The sequence below is a fragment of the Triticum dicoccoides genome, chromosome 5A (assembly GCF_002162155.2).
Source record: "Triticum dicoccoides isolate Atlit2015 ecotype Zavitan chromosome 5A, WEW_v2.0, whole genome shotgun sequence".
Lineage (NCBI taxonomy): Eukaryota > Viridiplantae > Streptophyta > Magnoliopsida > Poales > Poaceae > Triticum > Triticum dicoccoides.
Genome location: NC_041388.1, coordinates 338,734,177 through 338,753,716, shown reverse-complemented (window position 1 = coordinate 338,753,716; position 19,540 = coordinate 338,734,177). Strand labels below are relative to the sequence as shown.

At 40.5% G+C, this 19,540-nt stretch overlaps 1 pseudogene; it reads left to right on the top strand.

Moving 5' to 3' along the window:
- The first annotated feature begins 5,487 nt into the window (after nucleotides 1-5,487).
- Nucleotides 5,488-7,710, top strand: LOC119299501 (annotated as a pseudogene).
- The last annotated feature ends 11,830 nt before the right edge of the window (nucleotides 7,711-19,540 follow it).

Here is a 19,540-nt window from a genome sequence, read left to right as displayed (position 1 = left end):
CTTTATTTTGTGATGAATCCACTATTTCGGAAGAGGTTCCAATTGATTATGAGAACAAACTTGCTATCTATGATGATTATTGTGATGACTTGTATGCTATAAAGAATAATGATATCCATGAAACTTGTCATCATGATTTTAGTTTTCAATTGGATTATGCCTCGCATGATAATTATTTTGTTGAGTTTGCTCCCACTATTATTCATGAGAAGAATTTTGCTTGTGTGGAGAGTAATAAAATTTCTATGCTTGTAGATCATGAAAATAATACTTTAGGTGCTGGTTATATTGTTGAATTCATTCGTGAAGCTATTGAAAATTATTATGAGGGAGGAATATATACTTGTAGGAATTGCAATAATATCAAGTTTCCTCTCTATGTGCTTAAAGTTTTGAAGTTATGCTTGTTTTACCTTCCTATGCTAGTTGATTATTGTTTCCACAAGTTGTTTGCCCACAAAATCCCTATGCATAGGAAGTGGGTTAGACTTAAATGTGCTAGTTATATTATTCATGATGCTCTCTTTATGTTTCAGTTCTTATCTTTTATGTGAGCATCATTGAAATCATCATGCCTAGCTAGGGGCGTTAAACGATAGCGCATGTTGGGAGGCAACCAAATTTTATTCTTGTTCTTTACTTTTTGCTCCTGTTTAGTAATAAATAATTCATCTAGCCTCTGTTTAGATGTGGTTTTATGTTTCAATTAGTGTTTGTGCCAAGTAGAACCTTTGGGAAGACTTGGGTGAAGTCTTTGTGATCTTGCTGTAAAAAAACAGAAACTTTAGTGCTCACGAGATTAGCTGCCAATTTTTATTGGAGTGCTATTTAGTTAATTATTTTTGCAAATGATTAATAGATAAATTTATCAGGTCCAGAAATTTATTTTAGAATTTTTGGTGTTCCAGAAGTATACGTTTGATCCAGATTACTACAGACTGTTCTGTCTTTGACAGATTCTGTTTTTATTGTGTTGTTTGCTTATTTTGATGAATATATGAGTAGTATCGGAGGGTATGAACCATAGATGAGTAGGAATACAGTAGATATTACACAAATATGAATTTAGAATTAGTTCATTACAGTACCTTGAAGTGGTGTTTTCTTTTCTTTCACTAACGGCTCACGAGTTTTCTAGTTTAAGTTTTGTGTTGTGAAGTTTTCAAGTTTTGGGTAAAGATTCGATGGACTATGGAATAAGGAGTGGCAAGAGCCTAAGCTTGGGGATGCCCAAGGCACCCCAAGGAAATATTCAAGGACAACCAAGAGACTAAGCTTGGGGATGCCCCGGAAGGCATCCCCTCTTTCGTCTTCATTCATCGGTAACTTTACTTGGAGCTATATTTTTATTCACCACATGATATGTGTTTTGCTTGGAGCGTCATTTTATTTTCTTTGGTTTGCTTTCTGTTTGAATAAAATACCAAGATCTGAAATTCTTAAATGTTAGAGAGTCTTCACATAGTTGCATAATTATTCAACTACTCATTGATCTTCACTTATATCCTTTGGAGTAGTTTGTCATTTGCTCTAGTGATTCACTTATATCTTTTAGAGCATGGTGGTGGTTTTATTCTATAGAGATAATTGATATCTCATGCTTAACTTATATTATTTTGAGAGTCCTTTAGAACAGCATGGTAATTTGCTTTTGACATAACAAAAACTTTCATATAAGTGCATTAAATACTAAGAGAAGTTTGATGCTTGATGATTGTTTTGAGATATGGAGATAGTGATATTAAAGTTGTGCTAGTTGAGTAGTTGTGAATTTGAGAAATACTTGTGTTGAAGTTTGCAAGTCCCGTAGCATGCACGTATGGTAAACGTTGTGTAACAAATTTGAAACATGAGGTGTTATTTGATTGTCTTCCTTATGAGTGGCGGTCGGGGACGAGCGATGGTCTTTTCCTACCAATCTATCCCCCTAGGAGCATGCGCGTAATGCTTGGTTTTTGATGACTTGTAGATTTTTGCAATAAGTATGTGAGTTCTTTATGACTAATGTTGAGTCCATGGACTATACGCACTCTTACCCTTCCATCATTGCTAGCCTCTTCGGTACCGTGCATTGCCCTTTCTCACATTGAGAGTTGGTGCAAACTTCGCCGGTGCATCCAAACCCCGTGATATGATGCGCTCTTTCACACATAAACCTCCTTATATCTTTCTCAAAACAGCCACCATACCTACCTATTATGGCATTTCCATAGCCATTTCGAGATATATTGCCATGCAACTTTCCACCGTTCCGTTCATCATGACACACATCATCATTGTCATATTGCTTTGCATGATCATGTAGTTGACATCGTATTTGTGGCAAAGCCACCATTCATAATTTTTCATACATGTCACTCTTGATTCATCGCAATCCCGGTACACCACCGGAGGCATTCATATAGAGTCATATCTTGTCCTAGTATCGAGTTGTAATCTTTGAGTTGTAAATAAATAGAAGTGTGATGATCATCATTAATAGAGCATTATCCCAAAAAAAGAGAAAGGCCAAATAAAAAAAGGGTACCAAAAAAAGAGGAAGGACAAAAAAAAGAAAGGCCAAATAAAAAATAAAATAAAAATAAAAGGGACAATGCTACTATCCTTTTTTCCACACTTGTGCTTCAAAGTAGCACCATGATCTTCATGATAGAGAGTCTCTTGTTTTGTCACTTTCATATACTAGTGGGAATTTTTCATTATAGAACTTGGCTTGTATATTCCAACAATGGGCCTCCTCAAGTGCCCTAGGTCTTCGTGAGCAAGCAAGTTGGATGCACACCCACTAAGTTCTTTTGTTGAGCTTTCATACATTTATAGCTCTAGTGCATCCGTTGCAAGGCAATCCCTACTCACTCACATTGATATCAATTGATGGGCATCTCCCTAGCCCATTGATTAGCCGTGTCGATGTGAGACTTTCTCCTTTTTGTTTTCTCCACATAACCCCCTCATTATATTCTATTCCACCCATAGTGCTATATCCATGGCTCACGCTCATGTATTGCGTGAAAGTTGAAAAACGTTTGAGATTACTAAAGTATGAAACAATTGCTTGGCTTGTCATCGGGGTTGTGCATGATGAGAGCATTCTTGTGTGACGAAAATGGAGCATGACCAAACTATATGATTTTGTAGGGATGAACTTTCTTTGGCCATGTTATTTTGAGAAGACATGATTGCTTAGTTAGTATGCTTGAAGTATTATTGTTTTATGTTAATATCAAACTTTTGTCTTGAATCTTATGGATCTGAATATTCTTGCTACAATAAAGAGAAATACATGATGAATATGTTAGGTAGCATTGCACATCAAAAATTCTGTTTTTATCATTTACCTACTCGAGGACGAGCAGGAATTAAGCTTGGGGATGCTGATACGTCTCCAACGTATCTATAATTTTTTATTGTTCCATGCTACTCCCTCTATTCCTTGATATAAGGTGTATAGATTTTTGAGAAAAAGTTCGAAATATAAGGTGTATTGCGTTGCACCACTCGTCTGGATAATGTTTTTAGGGATTTGACTGCATTTCCTTATATTAGGCAAGCTCCTCTATTTTCTCATGTCAATTAGTCAGGTGTAATCTCGCCCAAAACTTGGGAAATTTTCCCTCCACATGCATTCTTTAATTTCCGTGCCAAAAACTATACACCCTATATCAAGGAACGGAGGGAGTATTATATTATATGTTTTGGATGTTTATGGGCTTTATTAAACAGTTTTATATTATTTTTGGGACTAACCTATTAACCTAGAGCCCAGTGCCAGTTTCTGTTTTTTCCTTGTTTTAGAGTATTGCAGAAAAGGAAAATCAAACGGAGTCCAATTGACCTGAAACTTCACGGAACTTACTTTTGGACCAGAAGAAGCCCACTGAGTATTGGAGACGGACCAGGAGAGTCCCGGGCTGCCCACGAGGGTGGGGGGCATGCCCACCCCCTGGGCGCGGCCCCTGCCTCGTGGACAGCCCGGAGGTCCACCGACGTACTTCTTCCTCCTATATATACCCATATACCCTAAAAACTTCGGGGAGAACAATAGATCGGGAGTTTCACCGCCAGAAACCTCCGTAGCCACTGAAAACCAATCTAGACCCGTTCCGGCACCCTGCCGGAGGGGGGAATCCCTCTCCGGTGGCCATCTTCATCATCTCGGTGCTCTTCATGACGAGGAGGGAGTAGTTCTCCCTCGGGGCTGAGGGTATGTACCAATAGCTATGTGTTTGATCTCTCTCTCTCTCTCTCTCTCTCTCTCTCTCGTGTTCTTGAGGTACGATCTTGATGTATTGCGAGCGTTGCTGTTATAGTTGGATCTTATGATGTTTCTCCCCCTCTACTCTCTTGTAATGGATTGAGTTTTCCCTTTGAAGTTATCTTATCGGATTGAGTCTTTAAGGATTTGAGAACACTTGATGTATATCTTGTGTGGGATACCTGTGGTGACAATGGGGTATTATATGATCCACTTGATGTATGTTTTGGTGATCAACTTGCGGGTTCCGTGACCTTGGGAATCTATGCATAGGGGTTGGCACACGTTTTCGTCTTGACTCTCCGGTAGAAACTTTGGGGCACTCTTTGAGGTTCTATGTGTTGGTTGAATAAGATGAATCTGAGATTGTGTGATGCATATCGTATAATCATACCCACGGATACTTGAGGTGACATTGGAGTATCTAGGTGACATTAGGGTTTTGGTTGATTTGTGTCTTAAGGTGTTATTCTAGTACGAACTCTAGGGCTGTTTGTGACACTTATAGGAATAGCCCAACGGATTGATTGGAAAGAATAACTTTGAGGTGGTTTCGTACCCTACCATAATCTCTTCGTTTGTTCTCTGCTATTAGTGACTTTGGAGTGACTCTTTGTTGCATGTTGAGGGATAGTTATGTGATCCAATTATGTTATTATTGTTGAGGGAACTTGCACTAGTGAAAGTATGAACCCTAGGCCTTGTTTCAACGCATTGCAATACCGTTTACGCTCACTTTTATCATTAGTTACCTTGCTGTTTTTATATTTTCAGATTACAAAAACCTTTATCTACCATCCATATACCACTTGTATCACCATCTCTTCACCGAACTAGTGCACCTATACAATTTACCATTGTATTGGGTGTGTTTGGGACACAAGAGACTCTTTGTTATTTGGTTGCAGGGTTGCTTGAGAGAGACCATCTTTATCCTACGCCTCCTATGGATTGATAAACCTTATGTCATCCACTTGAAGGAAATTTGCTACTGTCCTACAAACCTCTGCACTTGGAGGCCCAACAATGTCTACAAGAAGAAGGTTGTGTAGTAGACATCAAACCCCGAACTCATAAAGAAGTTTGACCTGGTAAAATTTCTGACCGCCCACAGAAGATTCAACCCCCTTGAGAAGAAATTCATAAAGCTGCTACATGATTGTAACGTCGGTCCATCAAGAATGGTCCAGATACTATCCCTCATCCACAGCAAAAATGGGACTCTGAGTAGCATGCCCTATATACCAGCAGACGTCACAAACCTAAAGGCAAAGTACTGTAGAGAGAGCAGGTTGGCTGACATAGAAGACACGATAGCCTACTTCGATGAGAAAGCGAAGGAAGATCTAAATTTCTTCTACGGGATAAGATTGGACGATGAGGACCGTGTCAGGAACATGTATTGGGTGGATGGTGCTGCAAGAAGAGCCTACAAAAATTTCCGAGATTGCATTTCGTTCGACGTGACATATCTCACTAATATGTACAAGATGCCATGCGCTCCATTGATAGGAATAAATAACCACAATCAACCATTGCAGTTCGGATGCAGGCTCATTCGGAATGAAGACACGAATGGGTACGCTTGGCTGTTCAAGACCTTCTTGGAGTGCATGGGTAAACTTGCTCCGATGAACATAATAACATACCAGGATTTTAGCATGCGTGCAGGCATAGAGGAGGTCTTTCCGTTGGCAGTGCATAGGCACTGCAGGTGGCACATTATAAAGAAGGCTGAGGAGACGCTAGGACCGTTCTTTGCTGACCGTCTAGAGCCGCACAAGGCATTCAAGCTGTGCGTGGACCATAGCTTGACGGTGGAGGAGTTTGAAAGGAGCTGGATGGCTATGACTGAAACATATCAAGTGCAAGACAACGAGGCGCTTGCTAGCCTGTGGGAGAAGCGAATGTACTGGGTGCCGGCCTACTTCATGCAGTTCTTCTTTCTGTTTCTGCAGACTACGCAGGGCAGCGAGGGGTTCAATGCTGTTTTGAAGCGGTACGTGAGCCCTGGCAACTCATTGCTGCAGTTTGCCAAGCAATACTCCGCTTTGCAACAAAAAATACTAGGATCTGAGCTACAATAAGAAGCGAACACTGTGCTCAAGCAACCAAAATTGCTAACGTATTTACCGATGGAGAGGTAGATGAGCAAGATATACACCAACAAGATTTTTAACAAGTAAGTCAGTTGTGTTACAATCTTGTTTGCACAAGCATGAAGGTAGTAGGTGCCATGTAGAATGCAATGCAGTTGAAAAAGCTTATTTGAAAATGATGTTTTTTTGAAAGTAGCCATTGAGTACAGAGTAACCATGATATGTAGTTGCCATGTTTACTCAACTACAGTTGCCATGCTTACTCAACTACAGTTGCCATATTTACTCAACTACAGTTTCTATGTTTACTCAATTGCAGTTGCCATGTTTACTCAACTACAGTTGCCATATTTGATGAACTACAGTTGCCATGTTTAATGAACTGTACTTCCATTGGCCATGATGGTATGGAATGCAAATGCCAATTAAAGATGTTATGCAATTTCCATGTTTACTCAACTATAGTTGCCATGTTTAATGAACTCCAGTGCCATGTTTAATGGAATGCAGTTGCCATGTTTACTCAACTGCAGTTGCCATGTTTAAACGAAATGTATTTCCATTGGCCACGATGGTATGGAATGCACATTCCAATTAAAAATGTTATGCATTTGCCATGTGAAAAAAATATCATGCAGATGCCATAGCCATCATTCATTTTAGATGTCTTTCCTACGTTATAGCCTACAACAACATAAGGTGCTACAAAAAACATCACACAAAGAGTTTAACAAAACCACACCAAACTTGCAGATTCCACAAAGAAATAAAGCGTACCAGCATGTACACGACTTTCCAGGTGGACGAACATACGTTCAAGGTGTGTTCTATCATGGGCATGTTGGATTCAGAACCTGAAGACTAGACAAGGGGAGGAACTACATTGTAAAGGCCTTGATAAGCGAAGGCGAATACTACTGCCAATGCTGCAAATTTGAACGGGACGGGATTGTGTGCTGTCACATACTGAAAGTAATGGACATGAACGCGGTGACACGAATGCCCCGCCATTTCATACGGCGGCGATGGACTTGGGACGCTGACAACGCATTGGGGCCGCAAACATCAAATGCAGTTTTGGCTGTGCATGATGAGAGACCAGAGTCAACCATGGATGCCGTGAGGCATGTTGTGTTGACAAAGAACTATGCCGAGCTAATAGATGAAGAGTGCAAGAGCGATGATACAACGAGGGTCGCAGAAAAACACAGGAAGACCCTGAAAAGAGAGCTTGATGAGATCAAGAAGAGGAAAGCTGAGGAAACCTTACATAGGTTCCCCCATACCACAAGTGTGCCTTCGTCCACGGGGCCATCATCTGAAAACTCGGAGGTAGGATCTGGAACAGCAAGCACACAAACCCATGTCAGGAACCCGCCCCGTTCCATCACAAAAGGGCGTCCAAAAAAGATAAGATACAAATCGGGATTGGAGATTCAAGAAAAACACAAGAAAGCAAAGAAAGAGACGGGCAATCCGTAAGCAACATTGGAGCACTGTGGATTGGTTTGTTGGTGACATTTTTTGTAAGATAGATGTTCTAAATTTTTAAAAATGTGAGAATGACTTTGGAGGGGCATCATATTTTTAAGGAAAAAAAGCCATGAATGAATGACTGCAATTGCCCCGTGTGTGGTACTGAATTTGCCATGCCTTTTCCACTGAATCTGCCATGCATGTTCCACCGAATCTGCCATGCCTTTTCCACTGAATCTGCCATGTTAGTTCTACTGAATATGCCATGTTATTTATATTGTGTCTACCATCGCGTAGATTTCCGTGTTCAGTCAACGCATTTTAGTCCACACATGTTGTATTATGTGCAAACTGTGGAAAACAAGTTGAAACAATCACGTGCAAAAACCACATGGTTACCGCTGTGTATGAACTAACATGCTAACCGATATAGTTAGCAATGCAAAAAAACCAAAAAGCCAAACGAAAAAGAACGATAAATTTCACTAACCGTGTCTGATCAACTACGTTTGCCATGTTTTCAGACATCATAGACGCATTCAAGACACCAAACTGGTACTACCAAGCACGAACACATGATAATACTGAAAAAACATAAATGTAGCTACTGTCACACCTAAGTAGGTTCACATCCACACATATATTACAAAAAAATTCAAATGTCGCTCACACACCACCACTATATACTAGGCTACGGGGAGATGCAGTCATAACTTAGCACACGGACATAGTTTTGAAAAACAAGGTAATACCTTACATTCCTCGGCAACAGAATGTAAGGTGGGTGTGCGGTATGGAGCACCACGTGATCACTTGTACTTCTTGTTGGCTTTCTTGACAGCTTCCTCTATGAACTCTCGTGCATTGGACCACGTGTTGAAATCTTCATTCATCAACCAATTCCATGTGAATATTTTACGGAGCTCAACGACCATTGTAGTTGTGACGACAGGGACCCATCGGCCTTCCCACTTTGCAAGGTATTCCAACATGTGAAAGCCACAGTCATGGCTATAAAAAGAAAAGAATCATGTCAACTCAAAGAGAACACAGATAATCATCAACTTCAATGCAGAGGTGACAAAAAGGGTTTAGGGATTGGTGTAGAGGACACATGAAAAAAGAGAGTAATTACCGATTTCCTTGCTTCATCGTGGCATACTCGATTGGAAATGACCGATCTGGACCCTTGAGTTTTCATAGTGACGGTTCCATGTCTCTTTGAGGTTGTTGATGAAGTATTCAGCATGGGTAGTAAGGTCTCCATCAGCTTCTGAACGCATTGAATCAAGCACATCAAAACGTTGGTTCTTCATGTCAAGGCAAATCGCGTAGTGGTGAACACACTTGTCATGTGGGTCATGTGGTGCAAGCTCTTGGAACATGGGGAACAGTACCTGCAAAAGTAAAAAAAGAGAAAAAAATCAGAGTTGAAATCAAAAAGCAGCAAAATGATGTAGTAGGAACAATGATTTAAAAAGATATTGCCGGATGCAATTGGAGGTAAATGAATGACAAAGCAGCGAGTGTCCAAAAAAATGCGCCCGCAAAGAATGTTTATTTGCCATGTTTAATTTAAAGAAGTTGCCATCCATGTATGAACAAGTTGCCAACTATTCGAATTGAATTTTCCACATAAGTTGCATTAAAAAAGCAGTCAAACTTATTTTACATGGCAGCTGTTGCCACATGAAACATCTGTCACAAAAAGCAGTATGTAGCCCACATGTGAAGCATAGCTACTGACAAAAACATAACATGGGACAAAAAATATACAAAGAAGGAAGGAATACTCACACATTTCTTCATTGTGAGCTTGAAATCACCATGCGCGGCAAAATGCTTCCTCAGGATTTTATGGTGGAAGTCACCATCCCATATTTTGCAGGTCACGCTATAGTGCATGGTTGTTTTGTCGGCAGACATTGCTATGTCTCCAACGTATCTATACTTTTTTATTGTTCCATGCTATATTATATCCTGTTTTGGAAACAGGACATTATTGGGCTTTATTATACACTTATATATTATTTTTGGGACTAACCTATTAATCGGAGGCCCACCGCAGAATTGCTGTTTTTTTTGCCTATTTTAGGGTTTCGCAGAAAAATAATATCAAATGGAGTCCAAACGGAATGAAACCTTCGGGAACATGATTTTCGGAACGAACATGATCCAGAGGACTTGGACCCTACGTCAAGCAATCAATGAGGAAGGCACGAGGTAGGGGGCGCGCCTACCCCCCAGGCGCACCCTCCACCCTCGTGGGGCCCATGTTGCTCCACTGACGTACTCCTTCCTCCACGGATTATACAAATTTTTTATGCCGGATTGAATTTTGCTTCTAGAAATCTTTTAGATTCAGCCGCGGGAGGCACTTTTATGGAAATCACTTTAGGAGAAGCAACTAAACTCCTTGATAATATTATGGTTAATTATTCTCAATGGCACACTGAAAGATCTACTAATAAGAAAGTGCATGCAATGGAAGAAATTAATGTTTTGAGTGGTAAGATGGATGAACTTATGAAATTATTTTCTAATAAAAGTGTTTCTTCTGATCCTAATGATATGCTTTGTCTACTTTGATTGAGAATAATAATGAATCTTTGGATGTGAATTTTGTTGGTAGGAATAATTTTGGTAACAACGCGTATAGAGGAAACTTTAATCCTAGGTCGTATCCTAGTAATTCCTCTAATAATTATGGTAATGCCTACAACAATTCTTATGGAAATTTTAATAAGATACCCTCTGATTTTGAATCTAATATTAAAGAATTTATTACCTCGCAAAAGAATTTCAATGCCTTGATTGAGCAAAATTGCTTAAGATTGATGAGTTGGCTAGGAACATTGATAGAATTTCTCTTGATGTTGATTCTTTGAAACTTAGATCTATTCCTCCTAAGCATGATATCAATGAGTCTCTCAAAGCCATGAGAATTTCCATTGATGAGTGCAAACAAAGAACCGCTAGGATGCGTGCTAAGAAAGATTGCTTTATAAAAGCGTGTACTTCTAGTTTTCATGATAATAAAGATGAAGATCTAAAAGTTATTGATGTGTCCCCTATTAAATATTTGTTTTGTAATATGAATCTTGATAATGATGAGACTGAATATGATCCACCTTTACCTAGAAGGCGTTCCAAAAATTCGGAGTCTTTAGATCTTGATGCTAAAATTGTTAAAAGTGGGATTGAAGAAGTCAAAACTTTAAATATTAATGAACCCACTATTTTGGATTTCAAGGAATTTAATTATGAGAATTGCTCTTTGATAGATTGTATTTCCTTGTTGCAATCCGTGCTAAATTCTCCTCATGCTTATAGTCAGAATAAAGCCTTTACCAAACATATCGTTGATGCTTTGATGCAATCTTATGAAGAAAAACTTGAGTTGGAAGTTTCTATCCCTAGAAAACTTTATGATGAATGAGAACCTACTATTAAAACTAAGATTAAAGATCATGAATGCTATGCTTTGTGTGATTTGGGTGCTAGTGTTTCCACGATTCCAAAGACTTTGTGTGATTTGCTAGGTTTATGTGATTTTGATGATTGCTCCTTAAACTTGCATCTTGCGGATTCCACTATTAAAAAACCTATGGGAAGAATTAATGATGTTCTTATTGTTGCAAATAGAAATTATGTGCCCGTGGATTTTATTGTTCTTGACATAGATTGCAATCCTTCATGTCCTATTATTCTTGGTAGACCTTTTCTTTGAACGATTGGTACAATTATTGATATGACGGAAGGGAATATTAGATTCCAATTTCCGTTAAGGAAAGGCATGGAACACTTCCCTAGAAAGAAAATTAAATTACCGTATGAATCTATCATGAGAGCCACTTATGGATTGCCTTCCAAAAATGGCAATACCTAGATCTATCTTCGCTTTTATGACTAGCTAGGGGCGTTAAACGATAGCGCTTGTTGGGAGGCAACCCAATTTTATTCTTATTCCTTGCTTTTTGCTCATGTTTAGTAATAAATAATTTATCTAGCCTCTGTTTTGGTTGTGTTTTTTTGTTTAATTAGTGTTTGTGCCAAGTAGAACCGTTGGGAAGACTTGGGGAAAGTTTTTTTGATCTTGCTGTAAAAAACAGAAACTTTAGCGCTCACGATAACTGCTGCCATTTTTATTTGAAAAGTGATATTTAGTTAATTATTTTTTCATATGATTAATAGATAAATTAATCACGTCCATAAATTTATTTTATAATTTTGGGGGTTCCAAATCTTGCGTTAGCTACAGATTACTACAGACTATTCTGTTTTTGACAGATTCTGTTTTCCGTGTGTTGTTTGCTTATTTTGATTAATCTATGGCTATTAAAATAGTTTATAAACCATAGAGAGGTTGGAATAGAGTAGGTATAACACCAATATAAATAAAGAATGAGTTGATTACAGTACCTTGAAGTGGTGTTTTGTTTTCTTTCGCTAACGGAGCTCACGAGATTTTCTACTTTAAGTTTTGTGTTGTGAAGTTTTCAAGTTTTGGGTAAAGATTTGATGGATTATGGAACAAGGAGTGGCAAGAGCCTAAGTTTGGGGATGTCCATGGCACCCCCAAGATAATCTAAGGATACCTAAAAGCCAAATCTTGGGGATGCCCCGGAAGGCATCCCCTCTTTCGTCTACTTCTATCGGTAACTTTACTTGGAGCTATATTTTTATTTACCACATGATATGTGTTTTGCTTGGAGCGTCTTATATTATTTAAGTATTTATTTCTTAGTTTTCCACAGTCATAATTTCTGCACACACCTTTTTGAGAAAGACACTCATGATTCGGAAATTGTTAGAATACTCTATGTGCTTCACTTATATCTTTTGAGTTATATAGTTTTTGGTCTAGTGCTTCACTTATATCTTTTAGAGCACGTTGGTGGATTTGTTTTATAGAAACCATTGTTCTCTCATGCTTCACTTAGATTATTTTGAGAGTCCTACAAAACAGCATGGCAATTTTCCTTAATTATGTTAGGCATTCAGGATTAATAATAAATTTTTCTTATGAGTGTGTTGAATACTATGAGAAGTTTGAAACTTGATAATTGTTTTGAGATATGGAGATGGTGATATTAGAGTCGTACTAGTTGAGTAGTTATGAATTTGAGAAATGCTTGTGTTGAAGTTTGTGATTCCCATAGCATGCACGTATGGTGAACCGTTATGTTAAGAAGTCGGAGCATGATGTATTTATTGATTGTCATCCTTATGAGTGGCGGTCGGGGACGAGCGATGGTCTTTTCGTACCAATCTGTCCCCCTAGGAGCATGCGCGTAGTACTTTGCTTCCATAACTAATAGATTTTTGCAATAAGTATGTGAGTTCGTTATGACTAATGTTGAGTCCATGGATTATACGCACTCTCACACTTCCACCATTGCTAGCCTCTCTAATACCGCACACCTTTCGCCGGTATCATACACCCACCATATACCTTCCTCAAAACAGCCACCATACCTACCTATCATGACATTTCCATAGCCATTCCGAGATATATTGCCATGCAACTTTCCATCATTTCATTTACTATGACACGCTCCATCATTGTCATATTGCTTCGCATGATCATGTAGTTGACATTTTAGTTGTGGCAAAGCCACCGTTCATAATTCTTTCATATAAGTCACTCATGCATCATTGCTATCCCGATACACCGCTGGAGGCATTCATATAGAGTCATACTTTGTTCTAGTATCGAGTTGTAATCATTGAGTTGTAAACAAATAGAAGTGTGATGATCATCATTCATAGAGTATTGTCCCAATAAAAAAGAAAAAAGGCCAAAAAAGAAGGCCCCCCAAAAAGAAGAGAATAAATAAAAAGGGGCAACACTACTATCTTTTTTTCCACACTTGTGCTTCAAAGTAGCACCATGATCTTCATGATAGAGAGTCTTCTATGCTATCACTTTCATATACTAGTGGGGATTTTTCATTATAGAACTTGGCTTGCATATTCCAATGATGGGCTTCCTCAAAATGCCCTAGGTCTTCGTGAGCAAGCAAGTTGGATGCACACCCACTTAGTTTCTTTTGTTGAGCTTTCATACACTTATAGCTCTAGCGCATCCGTTGCATGGCAATCCCTACTCACTCACATTGATATCTATTAATGAGCATCTCCATAGCCCGTTGATACGCCTAGTTGATGTGATACTATCTTCTCCTTTTTGTCTTCTCCACAACCACCATTCTATTCCACATATAGTGCTATGTCCATGGCTCACAGTCATGTATTGCGTGAAGATTGAAAAAGTTTGAGAACACCAAAAGTATGAAATAATTGCTTGGCTTCTCATCGGGGTTGTGCATGATTTGAATACTTTGTGTGGTGAAGATGGAGCATAGCCAAACTATATGATTTTGTAGGGATAACTTTCTTTGGCCATGTTATTTTGAAGAGACATAATTGCTTAGTTATTATGCTTGAAGTATTATTATTCCTATGTCAATATTAAACTTTTGTCTTGAATCTTTTGGATCTGAATATTCATACCACAATTAATAGAATTACATTGAAATTATGCCAAGTAGCATTCCACATCAAAAATTCTGTTTTTATCATTTACCTACTCGAGGACGAGCAGGAATTAAGCTTGGGGATGCTTGATACGTCTCCAACGTATCTATAATTTTTTATTGTTCCATGCTATATTGTATCCTGTTTTGGACATTATTGGACTTTATTATACACTTTTATATTATTTTTGGGACTAACCTATTAACCGGAGGCCCAGCCCAGAATTGTTGTTTTTACCTATTTTAGGGTTTCGCAGAAAAAGAATATCAAACGGAGTCCAAACGGAATGAAACCTTCGGGAACGTGATTTTCGGAACGAACATGATCCAGAGGACTTGGACCCTACGGCAAGCAATCAACGAGGAAGGAACGAGGTAGGGGGGAGCGCTTACCCCCCCAGGAGCGCCCTCCACCCTCATGGGCCCACATTGCTCCACCGACGTACTCCTTCCTCCTATATATACCTATGTACCCCCAAACTACCAGATACGGAGCCAAAACCCTAATTCCACCGCCGTAACTTTCTGTGTCCATGAGATCCCATCTTGGGGCCTTTTCCGGAGCTCCACCGGAGGGGGTATCGATCACAGAGGGCTTCTACATCAACACCATAGCCTCTCCGATGAAGTGTGAGTAGTTTACTTCAGACCTACGGGTCCATAGTTATTAGCTAGATGGCTTCTTCTCTCTCTTTGGATCTCAATACAAAGTTCTCCCCCTCTCTTGTGGAGATCTATTCGATGTAATCTTATTTTGCGGTGTGTTTGTTGAGATCGATGAATTGTGGGTTTATGATCAAGTTTATCTATGAACAATATTTGAATCTTCTCTGAATTCTTTTGTGTATGATTGGTTATCTTTGCAAGTCTCTTTAAATTATCAGTTTGGTTTGGCCTGCTAGATTGATCGTTCTTGCAATGGGAGAAGTGCTTAGCTTTGGGTTCAATCGTGCGGTGTCCTTTCCTAGTGACAGTAGGGACAGCAAGGCACGTATTGTATTGTTGCCATCGAGGATAACAAGATGGGGTTTATATCATATTGCATGAGGTTATCCCTCTACATCATGTCATCTTGCTTAAAGCGTTACTCTGTTCTCTTAAACTTAATACTCTAGATGCATGCTGGATAGCGGTGGATGTGTGGAGTAATAGTAGTAGGTGCAGCTAGGAGTCGGTCTACTTGTCTCGGACGTGATGCCTATATACATGATCATACCTAGATATTCTCATAACTATGCTCAATTCTGTCAATTGCTCAACAGTAATTTGTTCACCCACCGTAATACTTATGCTCTCGAGAGAAGCCTCTAGTGAAACCTATGGCCCCCGGGTCTATTTTCCATCATACTAATCTTCCAATACTTAGTTATTTCCTTTGCCATTTATTTTACTTGCATCTTTATTTCTCTTTATCATAAAAATACCAAAAATATTATCTTATCATATCTATCAGATCTCACTCTCGTAGGTGACCGTGAAGGGATTGACAACCCCTTTATCGCGTTGGTTGCGAGGAGTTTATTTGTTTGTGTAGGTGCGAGGGACTCGTGCGTGGCCTCCTACTGGATTGATACCTTGGTTCTCAAAAACTAAGGGAAATACTTACGCTGCTCTACTGCATCACCCTTTCCTCTTCAAGGGAAAACCAAAGCAATGCTCAAGAGGTAGCAGACATATCCATATGCCTGTTGATGAAGTCAATCCCACATGCAACTACATTCTTCGACATTTTGCCGAGTGGCCTCACAGACTCGGCAAGATTGTTGAGGTCAACGTACGTCGCATCGCATTGTATGATCTTGGTTCTGTCCAAACATGAGCTGTATGAAAATGATATAATATGAAAGAATCATGTCTACTAAGTAAAAAAGAAATAAATCATAAACAGAGCATCTATAGAGTAGCAGAAATGAAGAAAAGCAACGAGGAAAACAAATGAGGGGTTATGCGGTGTGGTCATTACGCTTTCAGTTTCTTCATGTGCTTGCTGTTGGACCTCGCATTTCCAAAGCGCTTGACAATATTGTACAGCTGGTTCTGATCCTTTGTGGCCTTGACTTCTGGCTCATAGTCATCGCGGGTGGTGCGTGAACTACCCTATGCTACCTCACAGAACCAGGGGTGGCACTTCTAATGGTATCCTCAGATACCGACTCAGCAGGCACGTTAGAACTTGATTGCCCCTGACCCTGTGACGACCTCCTCTTTAATGCTTCCTCCTCAATCCTGCGGTAAGCTTCATCAAGTGATGGTGTGATCTCCTCAGGGGTGGCTGCAAGGATCAAAAAAGTGGGTCAGGATACCTAGGAAATAAAACAAGTTTAGTGCGCAAAGAAATGGTGTAGAATGTGAAATGTATGTGCATAGAGTAAGGAGTTGTCATGTGGAGGCTGTAACGCCCCGGACACACCCGCCGGTGGTCGTTACTCCCGGCGGGATCTAGACTGGCCCCACAGATCAATACTAGTCTTTTCTGCGCACTTTGTCCTCACTCGTACGCACCCGGGAGAAACTTCTCGGCCGATCACCCATCCTGACACTACTCCAAGCTGAGCACGCTTAACTTTGGAGTTCTGTCCGAATGGGCTCCCGGAAAAGAAGGAATTCCTTATTGATATGAGTAGTCTATCATCCCTATTAGGCCAGGCTATCACATACACCCCCACTCAGAGGAACCGACATCCTCGTCGGGCCACAGGAACGTTCCCTCTTGGCACAACCGTCTGTGCATCCAGTCCGGTACATGTGTGCCACGACGGGTCACAAACGTCATGAACAACATGACCGCGCACCTGTCCGCAAACATCCGTGTAACCATGAGGGTCGACTCTGATACCAACATGTAACGCCCCGGCCACACCCGCCGATGGTCGTTACTCCTGGCGGGATCTAGACTGGCTCCACAAATCAATACAAGTCTTTTCTGCGCACTTTGTCCTCACTCGTGCGCACCCAGGAGCAACTTCCCGGTCGGTCATCCATCCTGACACTACTCCAAGCTGAGCACACTTAACTTTGGAGTTCTGTCCAAATGGGCTCCCGAAAAAGAAGGAATTCCTTATTGATATGAGTAGTCTATCATCCCTATTAAGCCAGGCTATCACAGAGGCAACTCCAGTTGCCATGTGTAGTGTGTTGTAGTTGCCATGTAGCAACAACTACAGTTGCCATGTGGGTTGAACTGCAGTTGCCATGTTATATCAACTATCAGTTGACATGTGCTTGCCGAGTGAAAAATGCAACATGGCAACAAAATGTAGGTGACATTGTGCAGCAAAATTCAGTTGCCATGTTCATCAGATAACATTTGCCATCACCAGTGAGAAGCCAAAGAAAAGATTGGGACAAAATTTAGACTAAAAAAATGTGTACAACAAAATGATAAACACAGAAAAAATGTACCTTGCACAATCGGCTCTGCAATCTTCACAGCCTTCCTGCCCTCAGCCATTGGCTGCGCCATCACTAGGGCCATGCCTGCCGGGAAAGCAAAGGCAATTGGCATAGGATCGTGCACCACTATTTGATCTTGCCTGATGCCAAGGCTAAAGCTCGGTGGGGTGAAGGCCATTGGGTGCCTCTCATGCCTACTAGCCGGACCACGAACAACTTGCAGGGCAGAATCTAGGGGTGAAAGATCAACAAACATTTCTGCCTCGTTTGCTGCAGAATCATCAAGCTTATTGGTAGGGAGGGGCGTGTTCTCAGCGGTATCAGTCACAACTTTCTTGCCAATCTTCTTGTTTGGGCTGTAGGGGACACCAATGTTGACTGGGAGCTTAGAAGTGCACAGATTTAAGCTGGGGTCGTCCACGGCGGGTAAAGACGCAGTCTACTCCGGACGTTCACCTCCGTCAATCGTGCCCGACTTGTCACCTGGGTCAGTTGTACTCCGGTCTTCTGTTTTATCCATAACATTGCCTTTGGCAGGTGGTGGGAACAGTGTGGCTGCAGGCACGTAACCAGAGTCATCTCTACTGCTCCTGGCTACAGCTGGTTGATAACCCACAAGTATAGGGGATCGCAACAGTTTTCGACAAGTAAGAGTGTCGAACCCAACGAGGAGCTAAAGGCAGAACAAATATTCCCTCAAGTTCTATCGACCACCGATACAACTCTACGCACGCTTGACGTTCGCTTTACCTAGAACAAGTATGAAACTAGAAGTACTTTGGAGGTGATGTTTGATAGGTTTGCAAGATAATAAAGATTACGTAAATAAAAAGTATGGGCTGTTTAGATAAAGACACAACTAAGTTAGTTTTAGTAAAGAGCTTTTTGTTATGAGAAAGTTATTTGTCCCTAGGCAATCGATAACTAGACCGGTAATCATTATTGCAATTTTATATGAGGGAGAGGCATAAGCTAACATACTCTCTCTACTTGGATCATATGCACTTATGATTGTAACTCTAGCAAGCATCCGCAACTACTAAAGATCATTAAGGTAAAACCCAACCATATCATTAAGGCATCAAGTCCTATTTATCCCATACGCAACAAACCTCTTACTCGGGTTTGTGTTTCAGTCACTCACGCAACCCACTATAAGCGAATCATGAACGTATTGAAACACCCTACATCGGGGATCCCTCACGCTTGCGCGACACGGAGAGCACCATAGGACAACACCATGCACCTCAAACCAATCTTGATCATCAAATAGCCCATAGGACAAAACGGATCTACTCAAACATCATAGGATAGCCATACATCATTGGGAAATAATATATAGCGTTGAGCACCATGTTTAAGTAGAGATTGCAGCGGGTAAGAGAGAGGTTACACCGCTGCATAGAGGGGGGAAGAGTTGGTGATGATGACGGTGAAGTTGTTGGTGAAGATTGCGGTGATGATGATGGCCCCCGGTAGCACTCCAGTGCCACCGGAAGCGAGGGGGAGAGAGCCCCCCTCCTTCTTCTTCTTCCTTGACCTCCTCCCTAGATGGGAGAAGGGTTTCCCCTATGGTCCATGGCCTCCATGGCATGGGAGGGGAGAGAGCCCCTCCGAGATTGGATATGTCTCTTTGTCTCTCTCTATTTCTGCGTTCTGAGATTCTATCCTTTCACCGTTTCTTATATTCCCGGAGATCCCTAACTCCGATTGGGCTGAAATTTTAACATGATCTCTATACAGATATTAGCTTTCTTGTGGCAAAAGAAGGGTACCAA